This window comes from Ranitomeya imitator, chromosome 5 (assembly GCF_032444005.1).
Source record: "Ranitomeya imitator isolate aRanImi1 chromosome 5, aRanImi1.pri, whole genome shotgun sequence".
NCBI classification, from domain to species: Eukaryota; Metazoa; Chordata; class Amphibia; order Anura; family Dendrobatidae; genus Ranitomeya; species Ranitomeya imitator.
In genome coordinates this window covers 383907347-383923945 of record NC_091286.1, presented here as the reverse complement: position 1 = coordinate 383923945, position 16599 = coordinate 383907347, and the positions used below count along the sequence as shown (strand labels likewise).

The 16599-nt window shown below is 48.4% G+C and overlaps 1 protein-coding gene across 1 annotated transcript in view; it reads left to right on the top strand.

The window, feature by feature from the left end:
- FAM83B (family with sequence similarity 83 member B) overlaps positions 1-16599 on the top strand; it is a 215959-nt gene that overhangs the window by 108702 nt on the left and 90658 nt on the right. The gene's annotated exons all lie outside the window — the stretch shown is intronic.

Below are 16599 nucleotides of genomic sequence, written 5' to 3'. Positions count from 1 at the left end.
TAAAATGAAAAACTCATCCACCCTGTTTAATGCTTGCTGACTCAAATATTGTGGATAACCCAACCCTCTCCAATAACTAAAAGAATTGCAAGCATTTAGCTTATGGCTAATGGGTGTAAATGTATAAAACCATACAGAAAAGGTAATTATGTGAATAGTGTAGCATCCCACAGAGATTTAAGCTATTTGTGCCTTGTGGTCTTTCTCATTCACTTTGAATGAGTAAAACCACAGCTGTCATGTTTGTGGCAAGCTACATTTGCACATAGGGATAAGTTAGGGTTGAGCAAGGCAAAAGAATCATGCTGGGCATTTACTGCCACAAAACACAATTAAGGCCAGTATGTCTTACTCAATGAAGATTACTTAAAGGGAACCTGTCAGCAGGATTGTGCATAGTAACCTACAGACAATGTCAGGTTGGAGCCGTTATACTGAATAAAATGATACCTGGGTTGATGAAATCTGTCTTGTGGTTGCTTCTTACTCTTTATTTTCAGTTTTGTGTTAATGAGGTTTTTGTGCCCTAATGTGGGGTTCATGTACAGTACAGACCAAAAGTTCGGACACACCTTCTCATTTAAAGATTTTTCTGTATTTTCATGACTATGAAAATTGTACATTCACACTGAAGGCATCAAAACTATGAATTGACACTTGTGGAATTATATACTTAACAAAAAAGTGTGAAACAATTGAATTTATGTCTTATATTCTAGGTTCTTCAAAGTAGCCACCTTTTGCTTTGATGACTGCTTTGCACAGTCTTGGCATTCTCTTGATGAGCTTCAAGAGGTAGTCACCGGGAATGGTTTTCCAACAATCTAGAAGGAGTTCCCGGAGAAGCTTAGCACTTGTTTGCCCTTTTGCCTTCACTCTGTGGTCCAGCTCACCCCAAACCATCTCAATTGGGTTCAGGTCTGGTGACTGTGAAGGCCAGGTCATCTGGCGTAGCACCCCATCACTCTCCTCATTGGTCAAATAGCCCTTACACAGCCTGGAGGTGTGTTTGGGGTCATTGTCCTGTTGAAAAATAATTTTGAATAAATCCCCAACAGTGTCACCAGCAAAGCACCCCCACACCATCACACCTCCTCCTCCATGCTTCACAGTGGGAACCAGGCATGTAGAGTCCATCCGTTCACCTTTTGTGTGCCGCACAAAGACACGGTGGTTGGAACCAAAGATCTCAAATTTGGACTCATCAGACCAAAGCACAGATTTCTACTGGTCTAATGTCCATTCCTTGTTTTATTTAGCCCAAGCAAGTCTCGGCTTGTTGCCTGTCCTTAGCAGTGGTTTCCTAGCAGCTATTTTACCATGAAGGCCTCCTGCACAAAGTCTCCTCTTAACAGTTGTTGTAGAGATGTGCCTGCTGCTAGAACTCTGTGTGGCATTGACCTGGTCTCTAAACTGAGCTGCTGTTGACCTGCGATTTCTGAAGCTGGTGACTCAGATAAACTTATCCTCAGAAGCAGAGGTTACTCTTGGTCTTCCTTTTCTGGGGTGGTCCCCATGTGAGCCAGTTTCTTTGTAGCGCTTGATGGTTTTTGCCACTGTACTTGGCTGTTGTGAATTCTGTGGCAGAGCTCCCTCCTGTGGTCACAAGTGGTACTTCGGCTGGTTCTCTCTGTGAGCTTCCGTTGGTGGAGGAAAGTGGTACTGCGGCTTCTGAGTTTCCTTCCTCAGGTGATGTGGTGAAGTTATTGGGTGCTTCTCTATTTAACTCCACCTAGTGCTTTGATCCTGGCTTCCAGTCAATGTTCTAGTATTGGACCTGTTTCCTCCTGGATCGTTCCTGTGGCCTGCTGCTCTGCATAGCTAAGTTCCTCTTTGCTATTTGTTTGCTGTTTTTTTCTGTCCAGCTTGTCAATTTGTTTTTTACTGCTTGCTGGAAGCTCTGGGACGCAGAGGGTGTACCTCCGTGCCGTTAGTTCGGTACGGAGGGTCTTTTTGCCCCCTTTGCGTGGTTTTTGTAGGGTTTTGTGTTGACCGCAAAGTTACCTTTCCTATCCTCGCTCTGTTCAGAAAGTTGGGCCTCACTTTGCTAAATCTATTTCATCTCTACGTTTGTCTTTTCATCTTAACTCACAGTCATTATATGTGGGGGCTGCCTTTTCCTTTGGGGTATTTCTCTGAGGCAAGGTAGGCTTATTTTCTATCTTCAGGCTAGTTAGTGTTAGGAGTCGAGTTTCCTCTGCTGCACAGGGGGAATCTCGATCCATCTCCGCTGCGGTCTCCCATTCTCCTCCAGCCGCAGTGGAGTCTGCTCAGCAGGGACGTCGCAGGGACGTCGCTCCCAGTGTCTTGCTCGCTCTCACTCTGTACAGAGAGTTACTGCTGCTTCTTCAGCTCCTGCCATTAAAGTCAGTGCTGGTCAGCGGACTTCCCTGGGACTAAGTCCTTGTTTGCGCACACTGAGCATGCCCAGAGCAAGATCTCCCGTTGGAGATCGAGGGTCATGTGCTCTGGCTCTGCAGAGCATTCCATTGGTCCTCTTGGCAGGCCCTGGAAGGGCAAAGTTTCTGTGGCCACTTCCTGTCCTGCAATTATATAAACTGCGCATGACCGCACGGCCATGCGCTAGTGTACAATTGAATACGTGTGTTTGTTGTGAGTGCAAGTCGTTCATTAAATACCCCTACCCTATTGTATGACTGTTCGCGTATGGAGTATGGCTGCTATCTAGCGCCCGACAAATCACTCAATGTGTCACACACGTATCAGCGTCTATTGCTGTGACCGCCAGTGCGGCGCCACGCGCCAGTAGTGCGCTTCCTGACCCACGTCTGGGTGCTTAGTGGTGCCTGCCAGCACGGCACAGTTCGCACTTCGGTGCTCTAATTATAAGAGTTGCCTAACACACCCTGTTGCGGTGTTGAGTCAGCAAGTGGTCTAATCGGACTTCAATCCTAGTTGGGGTTAAGTTCGCTGACTGCTTGCTCGCCTTCTATGTGCGGTACCGCGATCCTGTGACGCAACAGGATCGCTTCCTTCACGTTGGGTGAAGTTTAACCCACGCGAGTATACTTATGAGTACCACCATATAGTCCATCATTACTTAGCAGCAGGTTCCATCTCTGCACGGTGGACCCCGGGCTACGAACGCACCGTACACTATCAGTCTTATTATTTGGTGCGTTCCGCTAGCCCTAACATTACACTAGCGCCAGGGTCTGGCTAGTGATGACGGACAAACAGCAATCCCTGCGGTATATACAGCAGCTGGAGGGTAGGTTGGTGGCTCTCGAGGGCGCAACCTCAGCTGTGGATGTTACCGCAGTCGCTGTACAGGCTGCCAGCGTGGCTGCAGCAACTTTGTCCATTGCCACCCCTGTTCCGACATTTTCTCGCCTCCCGCTGCCAGAAAAATTTTCTGGTAATAGCAAATTTTGTAGGGGATTCGTGAGTCAGTGCTCTATTCATCTCGAGCTTCTGGCTGCACGTTTCCCCACAGAGCGGGCTAAGGTGGGATTTATTGTGTCTCTATTGTCGGACAGGGCGTTGGAATGGGCTACGCCGCTGTGGGAGCGTGGCGATCATGTGGTGCAGAGTGCTCCTCTGTTTTTGAGCACTTTAAAACAGGCCTTTTTAGGACCTCAAGTCACCCATGACACTGCGCTCCAACTGCTGGCATTAACTCAGGGTGAGTCCTTGGTCAGTCATTTTGCCGTCCAATTCCGCACTTTAGCATCTGAGCTGGAATGGTCGGATAAAGCTCTTATCCCCATATTTTGGAGGGGCTTGGCTGACCATGTAAAGGACGCTCTGGCCTCTAGGGAGATTCCTGCCACACTGGAGGAGTTAATAACAGTCTCCACTCGAATTGACCTCCGTTTTAATGAGCGGAGGTTAGAGCGAGCCCAGTGTAGGCAGAGGTTTCGGCTGGCTCCTACTTTCACCAAACCTCTGGAATCTCCGGTCCTGGTTCCTGAGTCACATGAGGCCAGGGAAGTGTCACAAGCGGGACCTAAGTCCCGGACCGCTTGTGCACTCAGGGTCTGTCATGTTTGCCAGCAGTCTGGACATTTAGCCACCAGATGTCCTCAGCAGTCGAGGAAACGTCAGTGTCTAGTGGTCGTAGGTGGAGGTACACTAGACACGGCGACGTTTGCCTCTAAATTGTCCTTTAAGGGGACAATTACTATAGGCTCATTCTCCCACTCGGTAGAGCTCTGCGTGGATTCTGGGGCGGAGGGCAATTTTATGTCTTCTGCATTCGCCCAACGCCACGCAATACCTCTGGTTATGCTAGCTCAACCTGTAACGGTACGAGTGGTGAATGGGTCGACTCTGCCCTCACAGATAACTCACCAGACCATCCCTTTTACTCTGTCCATGTCGCCATCTCATCAGGAGATTATTTCTCTGCTCGTCATTCCAGAGGGAATTGATGAAGTCCTGTTGGGAATACCTTGGCTACGGTACCACTCTCCTCATATCGAGTGGTCCTCAGGCAGAATTCTGGGATGGGGTGAATCTTGTGGGGGTAGGTGTCAGAGGGAGTGCGTTCAGGTAGCTACAACTGAGGTACCCGCAGATCTTTCCTCTCTCCCCAAGCAGTATTGGTCGTATGCAGACGTATTCTCCAAAAAGGCGGCGGAGACCCTTCCGCCCCATCGCCCCTATGACTGTCCTATTGACCTCTTGCCTGGTGCTGAGCCTCCCCGGGGTCGAGTCTATCCGCTATCTCTCCCGGAGACGGAGGCAATGTCACAGTACATCCAGGAAAATCTGGCAAGAGGGTTCATCAGGAAGTCAGTGTCACCTGCTGGGGCAGGGTTCTTCTTCGTGCAGAAGAAGAGTGGGGAATTGCGTCCATGCATAGACTACAGGGGTCTTAACGCCATCACCGTTAAGAATAAATACCCTTTGCCTTTGATATCTAAACTGTTCGATAGGCTTCGGGGAGCAAGGGTATTTACTAAATTAGATCTGCGGGGTGCTTACAACCTGATTCGCATCCGTGAGGGGGACGAATGGAAGACGGCTTTTAACACCAGGGATGGGCACTATGAATATCTGGTGATGCCCTTTGGGCTCTGTAACGCCCCAGCCGTTTTCCAAGACTTTGTGAACGATATCTTCCGGGATATGCTTTCCACCTCGGTCGTAGTCTATCTGGATGATATTCTCATCTACTCTCCAGATATTGACTCCCACCGGAGAGATGTTTGCAAAGTCTTCGACCTCCTACGGGCAAACTCCCTCTATGCCAAGTTGGAGAAGTGTATGTTTGAGCAGGAGTCCTTACCTTTCCTAGGCTACATCATCTCAGCCCAGGGATTGGCTATGGATCCTGCCAAACTACAGGCTGTGATGGACTGGCAGGAACCCCATTCTCTTAAAGCGGTGCAGCGCTTTATGGGGTTCATCAATTATTATCGCCAGTTCATCCCGCATTTCTCAACTTTGGTAGCTCCCTTGGTTGCCCTCACCAAGAAGGGGGCGAATCCCAAATTGTGGTCTGAGGAGGTCTCCAAGGCTTTTATCTCTATAAAGTCACACTTCGCTAGCGCTCCCATTCTTCATCGCCCCGATGTTGATAAGCCATTTATCATGGAGGTGGATGCCTCTTCTGTTGGTGCTGGAGCAGTCCTCTTCCAAAAGGATGCTCAAGGTCGGAAGCATCCTTGCTTCTTTTTCTCCAAGACCTTCGCACCAGCAGAGAGGAATTATTCCATCGGGAACAGGGAGTTGCTAGCCATGAAGTTGGCTTTCTCGGAGTGGAGACATCTCTTGGAGGGAGCACGTTTTCCCTTCCAAGTCTTCACAGATCACAAAAATTTGGTGTATCTGCAGACAGCTCAGCGGTTGAATTCTAGCCAGGCCAGATGGTCCTTGTTCTTCTCCCGGTTTCATTTCACCCTCCATTTCCTTTCTGGGGAGAAGAACATTCGGGCCGACGCTCTCTCTCGCTCCGTTGTGTCATCTGCGGAGGAGGAGGAGGAGCCTCGGCTTATTGTCCCCACCGAGAGTTTGAGAACCGTGGCCCCGGTTTCGCTGGAGTCTGTGCCCCCGGGCAAGACTTTTGTTCCATCTAGTTTGCGACTGGAGGTTCTCTCTTGGGCGCACTCGTCCAGGGTGGGTGGACATTTTGGTACTAAAAGGACATCAGAGTTACTGGCGAGGACATACTGGTGGCCGCATATGGCTCGTGATGTTGCGGAGTACGTTCGGGCGTGTGTCTCTTGCGCCAGGAACAAGACTCCTCGGCAACGGCCAGCTGGGTTGCTTTATCCTCTGCCCGTGGCTGACAGGCCCTGGGAGATGGTCGGGATGGACTTTGTGGTTGGCTTACCCAAGTCTCGTAATTGCACCATTATCTGGGTGATCACCGATCATTTTTCCAAAATGGTGCATTTGGTGCCTCTTCCACGGCTACCATCTGCACGGGCGTTGGCTGTTTTGTTTATCAAGCATATCTTTCGCTTACACGGTATGCCAGACAAAATTGTTAGTGACCGGGGTCCCCAGTTTGCATCTCGATTCTGGAGGGAGCTATGTCGTCTACTCAGTATTGAGTTAAATCTCTCTTCGGCATATCATCCCGAGACGAATGGGTTGGTAGAAAGGGCCAACCAGACCTTGGTCACATATCTGCGACATTTTGTTTCTGCCAGACAGGATGACTGGGCATCCTTGCTACCGTGGGCAGAGTTTGCACTTAACAATGCCGTAGCCGACTCTACCGGTCAGACTTCATTCCTCTTAAATTACGGCCAGCATCCGCGTGTTCCTGTGCCCATGCCTGTGTCTTCCGCTGATCCCAGGGTGGCAGACTGGGCTGTGGAGGCACGGGACATTTGGGATCGCACGCAGGATGCCATTCGGGCCTCCAAGGAGAGAATGAGGTCCTCCGCCGATGTTCATCGGCGCCCCGCTCCGACTTTTGCCCCTGGCGACTTGGTGTGGCTCTCCGCCCGTAACATCAGGCTGCGAGTTGAGTCCACTAAGTTTGCTCCTCGCTACTTGGGTCCCTTCAAGGTTCTCGAACAGGTTAATCCTGTGGTCTACCGCCTGGCTCTTCCTCCACGCTTGGGTATCACCGACACCTTTCATGTGTCCCTCTTGAAACCCGTATACATGTCCCGGTTTTCCGAGTCGTCTGCCGGGACATCGGGTTTGTCTACGGACGATTACGAGGTGAACGCTATTTTGGGGTGCAAGGTGGTACGCGGCAAAAAGTTTTATTTGGTGAATTGGAAGGGTTATGGTCCAGAGGACAGGTCTTGGGAGCCTGCTGAAAACATTCGGGCCCCACAGCTCATTGCTGCCTTCGAGCGTAGCGAGGCCCTAGGAGGGGGGGTAATGTTAGGAGTCGAGTTTCCTCTGCTGCACAGGGGGAATCTCGATCCGTCTCCGCTGCGGTCTCCCATTCTCCTCCAGCCGCAGTGGAGTCTGCTCAGCAGGGACGTCGCTCCCAGTGTCTTGCTCGCTCTCACTCTGTACAGAGAGTTACTGCTGCTTCTTCAGCTCCTGCCATTAAAGTCAGTGCTGGTCAGCGGCGAGCAGACTTCCCTGGGACTAAGTCCTTGTTTGCGCACACTGAGCATGCCCAGAGCAAGATCTCCCGTTGGAGATCGAGGGTCATGTGCTCTGGCTCTGCAGCGCATTCCATTGGTCCTCTTGGCAGGCCCTGGAAGGGCAAAGTTTCTGTGGCCACTTCCTGTCCTGCAATTATATAAACTGCGCATGACCGCACGGCCATGCGCTAGTGTACAATTGAATACGTGTGTTTGTTGTGAGTGCAAGTCGTTCATTAAATACCCCTACCCTATTGTATGACTGTTCGCGTATGGAGTATGGCTGCTATCTAGCGCCCGACAAATCACTCAACGTGTCACACACGTATCAGCGTCTATTGCTGTGACTGCCAGTGCGGCGCCAGTAGTGCGCTTCCTGACCCACGTCTGGGTGCTTAGTGGTGCCTGCCAGCACGGCACAGTTCGCACTTCGGTGCTCTAATTATAAGAGTTGCCTAACACACCCTGTTGTGGTGTTGTGTCAGCAAGTGGTCTAATCGGACTTCAATCCTAGTTGGGGTTAAGTTCGCTGACTGCTTGCTCGCCTTCTATGTGCGGTACCGCGATCCTGTGACGCAACAGGATCGCTTCCTTCACGTTGGGTGAAGTTTAACCTACGCGAGTATACTTATGAGTACCGCCATATAGTCCGTCATTACTTAGCAGCAGGTTCCATCTCTGCACGGTGGACCCCGGGCTACGAACGCACCGTACACTATCAGTCTTATTATTTGGTGCGTTCCGCTAGCCCTAACAGTTAGTTTCTCAGGCCGTGCCAAGTTGCATAGGCAGCGTTAGGCGCAATCCACGGCTGCCTTTAGTGTGGTTGGAGAGGATTAGGGATTGCGGTCAACAGAGTTCCCACGTCTCAGAGCTCGTTCTTGTTTTTTGGGTTACTGCCAGGTCACTGTATGTGCACTGACCTCTATGTCCATTGTGGTACTGAATTACCTTTCATAACAGTACTGGAAGCCCAAAGTACTAATGATTCCCAATAGAGGGAAAAAAGAAGTTCTGAGACCATTTTTTTTTCTTTGCACTGTGTTTTGCCTTTTTTTTCCCCTAGACATTTGGGTGGTTCAGGACACAGGTGTGGACATGGATATTCAGGGTCTGTGCTCTTCATTGGATAATCTCGTTATAAATGTACAAAAGATTCAAGATTTGGTGGTTCAGAAGCCTATATTAGAACCAAGAATTCCTATTCCTGATTTGTTTTATGGTGATAGATCGAAGTTTGTGAATTTCAAAAATAATTGCAAACTGTTTCTGGCCTTGAAACCTCGCTCCTCTGGTGACCCAGTTCAACAAGTTAGGATCGTTATTTCTTTTTTGCGTGGCAATCCTCAGGACTGGGCATTTTCCCTTGCGCCAGGGGATCCTGCATTAAGTAATATCGATGCATTTTTCCTGGCGCTTGGATTGCTGTACGATGAGCCTAATTCTGTGGATCAGGCAGAGAAGAATTTGCTGGCTCTGTGTCAGGGTCAGGATGAAATAGAGGTATATTGTCAGAAATTTAGAAAGTGGTCCGTACTCACTCAGTGAAATGAAGGTGCGCTCGCAGCTATTTTCAGAAAAGGTCTCTCTGAAGCCCTTAAGGATGTCATGGTGGGATTTCCTATGCCTGCTGGTCTGAATGAGTCTATGTCTTTGGCCATTCAGATCGGTCGACGCTTGCGTGAGCATAAATCTGTGCACCATTTGGCGGTATTACCTGAGCTTAAACCTGAGCCTATGCAGTGCGATAGGACTTTGACCAGTGTTGAACGGCAAGAACACAGACGTCTGAATGGGCTGTGTTTCTACTGTGGTGATTCCACTCATGCTATCTCTGATTGTCCTAAGCGCACTAAGCGGTTCGCTAGGTCTGCCACCATTGGTATGGTACAGTCAAAATTTCTTCTGTCTGTTACCTTGATCTGCTCTTTGTCATCGTATTCTGTCATGGCATTTGTGGACTCAGGTGCTGCTCTGAATTTGATGGACTTGGAGTATGCTAGGTGTTGTGGGTTTTTCTTGGAGCCCTTGCAGTGTCCTATTCCATTGAGAGGAATTGATGCTACGCCTTTGGCCAAGAATAAGCCTCAGTACTGGACCCAGCTGACCATGTGCATGGCTCCTGCACATCAGGAGGTTATTCGCTTTCTGGTGTTGCATAATCTGCATGATGTGGTCGTGTTGGGGTTGCCATGGCTACAAGTCCATAATCCAGTTTTAGATTGGAAATCCATGTCTGTGTCCAGCTGGGGTTGTCAGGGGGTACATGGTGATGTCCCATTTCTGACTATTTCGTCATCCACCCCTTCTGAGGTTCCTGAGTTCATGTCTGATTACCGGGATTTATTTGATGAGCCCAAGTCCGATACCCTACCTCCGCATAGGAATTGTGATTGTGCTATCGATTTGATTCCTGGTAGTAAATTCCCAAAAGGTCGACTGTTTAATTTATCTGTGCCTGAGCACGCCGCTATGCGGAGTTATGTGAAGGAGTCTTTGGAGAAGGGGCATATTTGCCCGTCATCGTCGCCATTGGGAGCAGGGTTCTTTTTTGTAGCCAAGAGGGATGGTTCACTGAGACCTTGTATAGATTACCGCCTTCTAAATAAGATCACGGTTAAATTTCAGTACCCCTTGCCATTGTTATCTGATTTGTTTGCTAGGATTAAGGGGGCTAGTTGGTTCACCAAGATAGATCTTCGTGGAGCGTATAATCTTGTGCGTATTAAGCGAGGCGATGAGTGGAAAACTGCATTTAATACACCCGAGGGCCATTTTGAGTATCTAGTAATGCCATTCGGACTTGCCAATGCTCCATCAGTGTTTCAGTCCTTTATGCATGACATCTTCCGAGAGTACCTGGATAAATTCCTGATTGTGTACTTAGATGACATTTTGATCTTCTCGGATGATTGGGAGTCTCATGTGAAGCAGATCAGAATGGTGTTCCAGGTCCTGCGTGCTAATTCTTTGTTTGTGAAGGGATCAAAATGTCTCTTTGGTGTTCAGAAGGTTTCATTTTTGGGGTTCATCTTTTCCCCTTCTACTATCGAGATGGATCCTGTTAAGGTCCAAGCCATCCATAATTGGACTCAGCCGACATCTCTGAAAAGTCTGCAAAAGTTCCTGGGCTTTGCTAATTTTTATCGTCGCTTCATCTGCAATTTTTCTAGTATTGCTAAACCATTGACCGATTTGACCAAGAAAGGTGCTGATTTGGTCAATTGGTCTTCTGCTGCGGTGGAAGCTTTTCAAGAGTTGAAGCGTCGTTTTTCTTCTGCCCCTGTGTTGTGTCAACCAGATGTTTCGCTTCCGTTCCAGGTCGAGGTTGATGCTTCTGAGATTGGAGCAGGGGCTGTTTTGTCGCAGAGAAGTTCTGATTGCTCGGTGATGAAACCATGCGCCTTCTTTTCCAGGAAGTTTTTGCCTGCTGAGCGTAATTATGATGTGGGCAATCGAGAGTTGCTGGCCATGAAGTGGGCATTCGAGGAGTGGCGTCATTGGCTTGAAGGAGCTAAGCATCGCGTGGTGGTCTTGACTGATCATACTTGACTTATCTCGAGTCCGCCAAGCGGTTGAATCCTAGACAAGCTCGTTGGTCGTTGTTTTTTGCCCGTTTTGACTTTGTGATTTCATACCTTCCGGGCTCTAAAAATGTGAAGGCGGATGCTCTGTCTAGGAGTTTTGTGCCCGACTCTCCGGGTGTATCTGAGCCGGCGGGTATCCTCAAAGAGGGAGTAATTGTGTCTGCCATCTCCCCTGATTTGCGGCGGGTGCTGCAAAAATTTCAGGCTAATAAACCTAATCGTTGCCCAGCGGAGAAACTGTTTGTCCTTGATAGGTGGACGAATAAAGTTATCTCTGAGGTTCATTGTTCGGTGTTGGCTGGTCATCCTGGAATCTTTGGTACCAGAGAGTTAGTGGCTAGATCCTTTTGGTGGCCATCTCTGTCGCGGGATGTCCGTACCTTTGTGCATTCCTGTGGGATTTGTGCTCAGGCTAAGCCCTGCTGTTCTCGTGCCAGTGGGTTGCTTTTGCCCTTGCCGGTCCCGAAGAGCCCTTGGACACATATCTCTATGGATTTTATTTCAGATCTTCCCGTCTCTCAAAAGATGTCAGTCATTTGGGTGGTCTGTGATCGCTTCTCTAAGATGGTCCATTTGGTACCCTTGTCTAAATTGCCTTCCTCCTCTGATTTGGTGCCATTGTTTTTCCAGCATGTGGTTCGTTTACATGGCATTCCAGAGAATATCGTTTCTGACAGAGGTTCCCAGTTTGTTTTGAGGTTTTGGCGAGCCTTTTGTGGTAGGATGGGCATTGACTTGTCTTTTTCCTCGGCTTTCCATCCTCAGACTAATGGCCAGACCGAACGAACCAATCAGACCTTGGAAACATATCTGAGATGCTTTGTTTCTGCTGATCAGGATGACTGGGTGTCCTTTTTGCCTTTGGCTGAGTTCGCCCTTAATAATCGGGCCAGTTCGGCTACCTTGGTTTCACTGTTTTTCTGCAACTCTGGGTTCCATCCTCGTTTCTCTTCAGGGCAGGTTGAGTCTTCGGACTGTCCTGGTGTGGATACTGTGGTGGACAGGTTGCAGCACATTTGGACTCATGTAGTGGACAATTTGACTTTGTCCCAGGAGAAGGCTCAACGTTTCGTAATCGCAGACGCTGTGTGGGTCCCCGACTTCGGGTTGGGGACTTGGTTTGGTTATCTTCTCGTCATATTCCTATGAAGGTTTCCTCTCCTAAGTTTAAACCTTGTTTTATTGGTCCATATAGGATTTCTGAGGTTCTTAATCCTGTGTCTTTTCGTCTGACCCTTCCAGATTCATTTTCCATACATAACGTATTCCATAGGTCATTGTTGCGGAGCTACGTGGCACCTATGGTTCCATCTGTTGATCCTCCTGCCCCGGTTTTGGTGGAGGGGGAGTTGGAGTATATTGTGGAGAAGATTTTGGATTCTCGTATTCTCGTGTTTCAAGGCGGAAACTCCAGTATCTGGTTAAGTGGAAGGGTTATGCTCAGGAAGATAATTCCTGGGTCTTTGCCTCTGATGTCCATGCTCCCGATCTTGTTCGTGCCTTTCATATGGCTCATCCTGGTCGTCCTGGGAGCTCTGGTGAGGGTTCGGTGACCCCTCCTCAAGGGGGGGTACTGTTGTGAATTCTGTGGCAGAGCTCCCTCCTGTGGTCACAGGTGGTACTTCGGCTGGTTCTCTCTGTGAGCTTCCGTTGGTGGAGGAAAGTGGTACTGCGGCTTCTGAGTTTCCTTCCTCAGGTGATGTGGTGAAGTCGTTGGGTGCTTCTCTATTTAACTCCACCTAGTGCTTTGATCCTGGCTTCCAGTCAATGTTCTAGTATTGGACCTGTTTCCTCCTGGATCGTTCCTGTGGCCTGCTGCTCTGCATAGCTAAGTTCCTCTTTGCTATTTGTTTGCTGTTTTTTTCTGTCCAGCTTGTCAATTTGTTTTTTACTGCTTGCTGGAAGCTCTGGGACGCAGAGGGTGTACCTCCGTGCCGTTAGTTCGGTACGGAGGGTCTTTTTGCCCCCTTTGCGTGGTTTTTGTAGGGTTTTGTGTTGACCGCAAAGTTACCTTTCCTATCCTTGCTCTGTTCAGAAAGTTGGGCCTCACTTTGCTAAATCTATTTCATCTCTACGTTTGTCTTTTCATCTTAACTCACAGTCATTATATGTGGGGGCTGCCTTTTCCTTTGGGGTATTTCTCTGAGGCAAGGTAGGCTTATTTTCTATCTTCAGGCTAGTTAGTTTCTCAGGCCGTGCCGAGTTGCATAGGCAGCGTTAGGCGCAATCCACGGCTGCCTTTAGTGTGGTTGGAGAGGATTAGGGATTGCGGTCAACAGAGTTCCCACGTCAATAATATCCAAAAGATTGAACAGCGGCCTAATTCTGTGATGCTTCCAAAACAAACCAAAGCAATCCAAAAAATGAAAATGTGGAAGCACACGTCACTAGTATAATACAAAAAATGCTTTATTAAAGGATAACACATATTATCCATACATGATAAAAGTGAAACACAAGATATAAAAATGGAGATGCACATGCAAGATCACAGCAAAGCACAGGCGCAGCATCACCTCTCCACATACATCTCTCTGAGTACATAACAAACCTTATAGTTTACATGGGGCTATTATATATGTCTATAGTAGATCAGTGATGACAGTACTGCTAACTACAGTAATGAGTGCCAGTGCACATTAAACAAGTTCCTTGCAGTATCCTGTCAGTGGCTAGTCATTCAAAGGGAATCAAAACATCACTGCCACATATACAATGACCAACTAAGCCCACCTCCGTAATACATAAAACGGTAAATTAATCAGAGTGATACATGACCTGTGCGAGCTGTGAGGATCCCCAACGCGCGTTTCGCGTTAGCTTTGTCCGGGGGTTGCATAGCATTCCCTTTGAATGACTAGCCACTGACAGGATACTGCAAGGAACTTGTTTAATGTGCACTGGCACTCATTACTGTAGTTAGCAGTACTGTCATCACTGTACTGGGAGCCACTGTTGTGGTATTTCAGCCAGATGCATGTGCATCTCCATTTTTATATCTTGTGTTTCACTTTTATCATGTATGGATAATATGTGTTATCCTTTAATAAAGCATTTTTTGTATTATACTAGTGACGTGTGCTTCCACATTTTCATTTTTTGGATTGCAGAGTTCCCACGTCTCGGAGCTCGTTCTTGTTTTTTGGGTTACTGCCAGGTCACTGTATGTGCGCTGACCTCTATGTCCATTGTGGTACTGAATTACCTTTCATAACACTTGGCGACACTTTCAAAGTTTTCCCAATTTTTCGGACTGACTGACCTTCATTTCTTAAAGTACTGATGGCCACTCTTTTTTCTTTACTTAGCTTTTTTTCTTGCCATAATACAAATTCTAACAGTCTATTCAGTAGGACTATCAGCTGTGTATCCACCAGACTTCTGCACAACACAGCTGATGGTCCTAACCCCATTTATAAGGCAAGAAATCCCACTTATTAAACCTGACAGGGCACACCTGTGAAGTGAAAACCATTCCAGGTTACTACCTCTTGAAGCTCATCAAGAGAATGCCAAAAGTATGCAAAGCAGTCATCAAAGCAAAAGGTGGCTACTTTAAAGAACCTTTTCTGGTGGGGTGCCCATACTTATGCACCTGTCAAATTTTGCTTGAATGCTGATTGCACATTTTCTGTTAGCACAATAAACCTCATTTCAAGGCAGAAACATTGCTGTGTCCAACAGTTATTAGATATTTAAAGCTGTTGCAAAAAAAACCCCAATTTTTATAAAACATTAAGCTTAAGATTAATAGGGGTGCCCAAACTTTTTCATATAACTGTATTTCAAAATATTTTATTGACTGAAAATAAATTTGCTGCAAATCTCAAGTGCTTCAATTGCCTCAAAAGATGCCTATAATTCTCTGAGGTCTAATAGGACTATATCATACCCTTTACATTCTCTTTAACACAAACACAGTCTTATTAATGTAAACACAAAAATGATGTAATCCTGTAGTAAAGAACAGCATGTTTAAAAACACCGTAAACTGAAAAACTTTTGATTTTTTTTTATTTAACCCCTTAGCGACCGCCGATACGCCTTTTAACGGCGGCCGCTAAGGGTACTTAAACCACAGCGCCGTTAATTAACGGCGCTGTGGAAAAAGTCCATAGCGCCCCCCAGAGGCCGATTTTCTCCGGGGTCTCGGCTGCCGAGGGTAGCCGAGACCCCAGAGAACATGATTCGGGGGGTTTTTAACCCACCCCGCATTTGCGATCGCCGGTAATTAACCGTTTACCGGCGATCGCAAAAAAAAAAAAAAGCGATCTCTTTTTAATTTCTCTGTCCTCCGATGTGATCGCACATCGGAGGACAGAGAAAAGGGGTCCCAGGTGGCCCCCCAATACTCACCTAGCTCCCCCGATGCTCCTCGTGTCTCCCGGTGGGCGCCGCCATCTTCAAAATGGCGGGCGCATGCGCAGTGCGCCCGCCGGCCGGCACCGGGAGAATCTTTGGGGTCTCGGCTGCCGGGGGTAGCCGAGACCCCAAAGAGCACGATCGGGGTCGGTATTACCGACCCCTGTTTTGCGATCGCCGGTAATTAACTGTTTACCGGCGACCGCAAAAAAAAAAAAAAAAAAGTAAAGTGTAATTCTCTGTCCTCTGATGTGATCGCACATCAGAGGACAGAGAAATAGGGGGATTCGGGGACCCTAGCATACTCACCTAGGTCCCTGGATCCTCTTGCTGCTCCTCCTGGCCGCCGGCAGCAGAACATGGCGGACGCATGCCCAGTGCGCCCGCCATCTGTCTCCATCTGCCGGCCGGCAGGAGAACAGCAGTTGGGGCTAAAATTAGGGTTAGGGGTAGGGTTAGGGGTAGGGTTAGGGTTAGGGGTAGGGGTAGGGGTAGGGTTAGGGTTAGGGGTAGGGTTAGGGGTAGGGGTAGGGTTAGGGGTAGGGTTAGGGGTAGGGTTAGGGGTAGGGTAAGGGTTAGGTTAGGGGTAGGGTTAGGGGTAGGGTTAGGGGTAGGGTTAGGTTAGGGTTAGGGGTAGGGTTAGGTTAGGGTTAGGTTAGGGGTAGGGTTAGGGGTAGGGTTAGGGGTAGGGTTAGGTTAGGGTTAGGGGTAGGGTTAGGGGTAGGGTTAGGTTAGGGGTAGGGCTAGGGTTAGGGCTAGGGTTGGGGCTAAATTTAGGGTTAGGGTTGGGGCTAAATTTAGGGTTAGGGTTGGGGCTAAACTTAGGGTTAGGCTTCTTTCACACTTACGTCGGTACGGGGCCGTCGCAATGCGTCGGCCCGACATACCGACGCACGTTGTGAAAATTGTGCACAACGTGGGCAGCAGCTGTAGTTTTTCAACACATCCGCTGCCAAATCTATGTCCTGGGGAGGAGGGGGCGGAGTTACGGCCACGCATGCGCGGTCAGAAATGGCGGATGCGACGTACAAAAAAAGTTTCATTGAACTTTTTTTGTGCCGACGCTCCGCCAAAACAAAACTGATCCAGTGCACGACGGACGCGACGTGTGGCCATCCGTCACG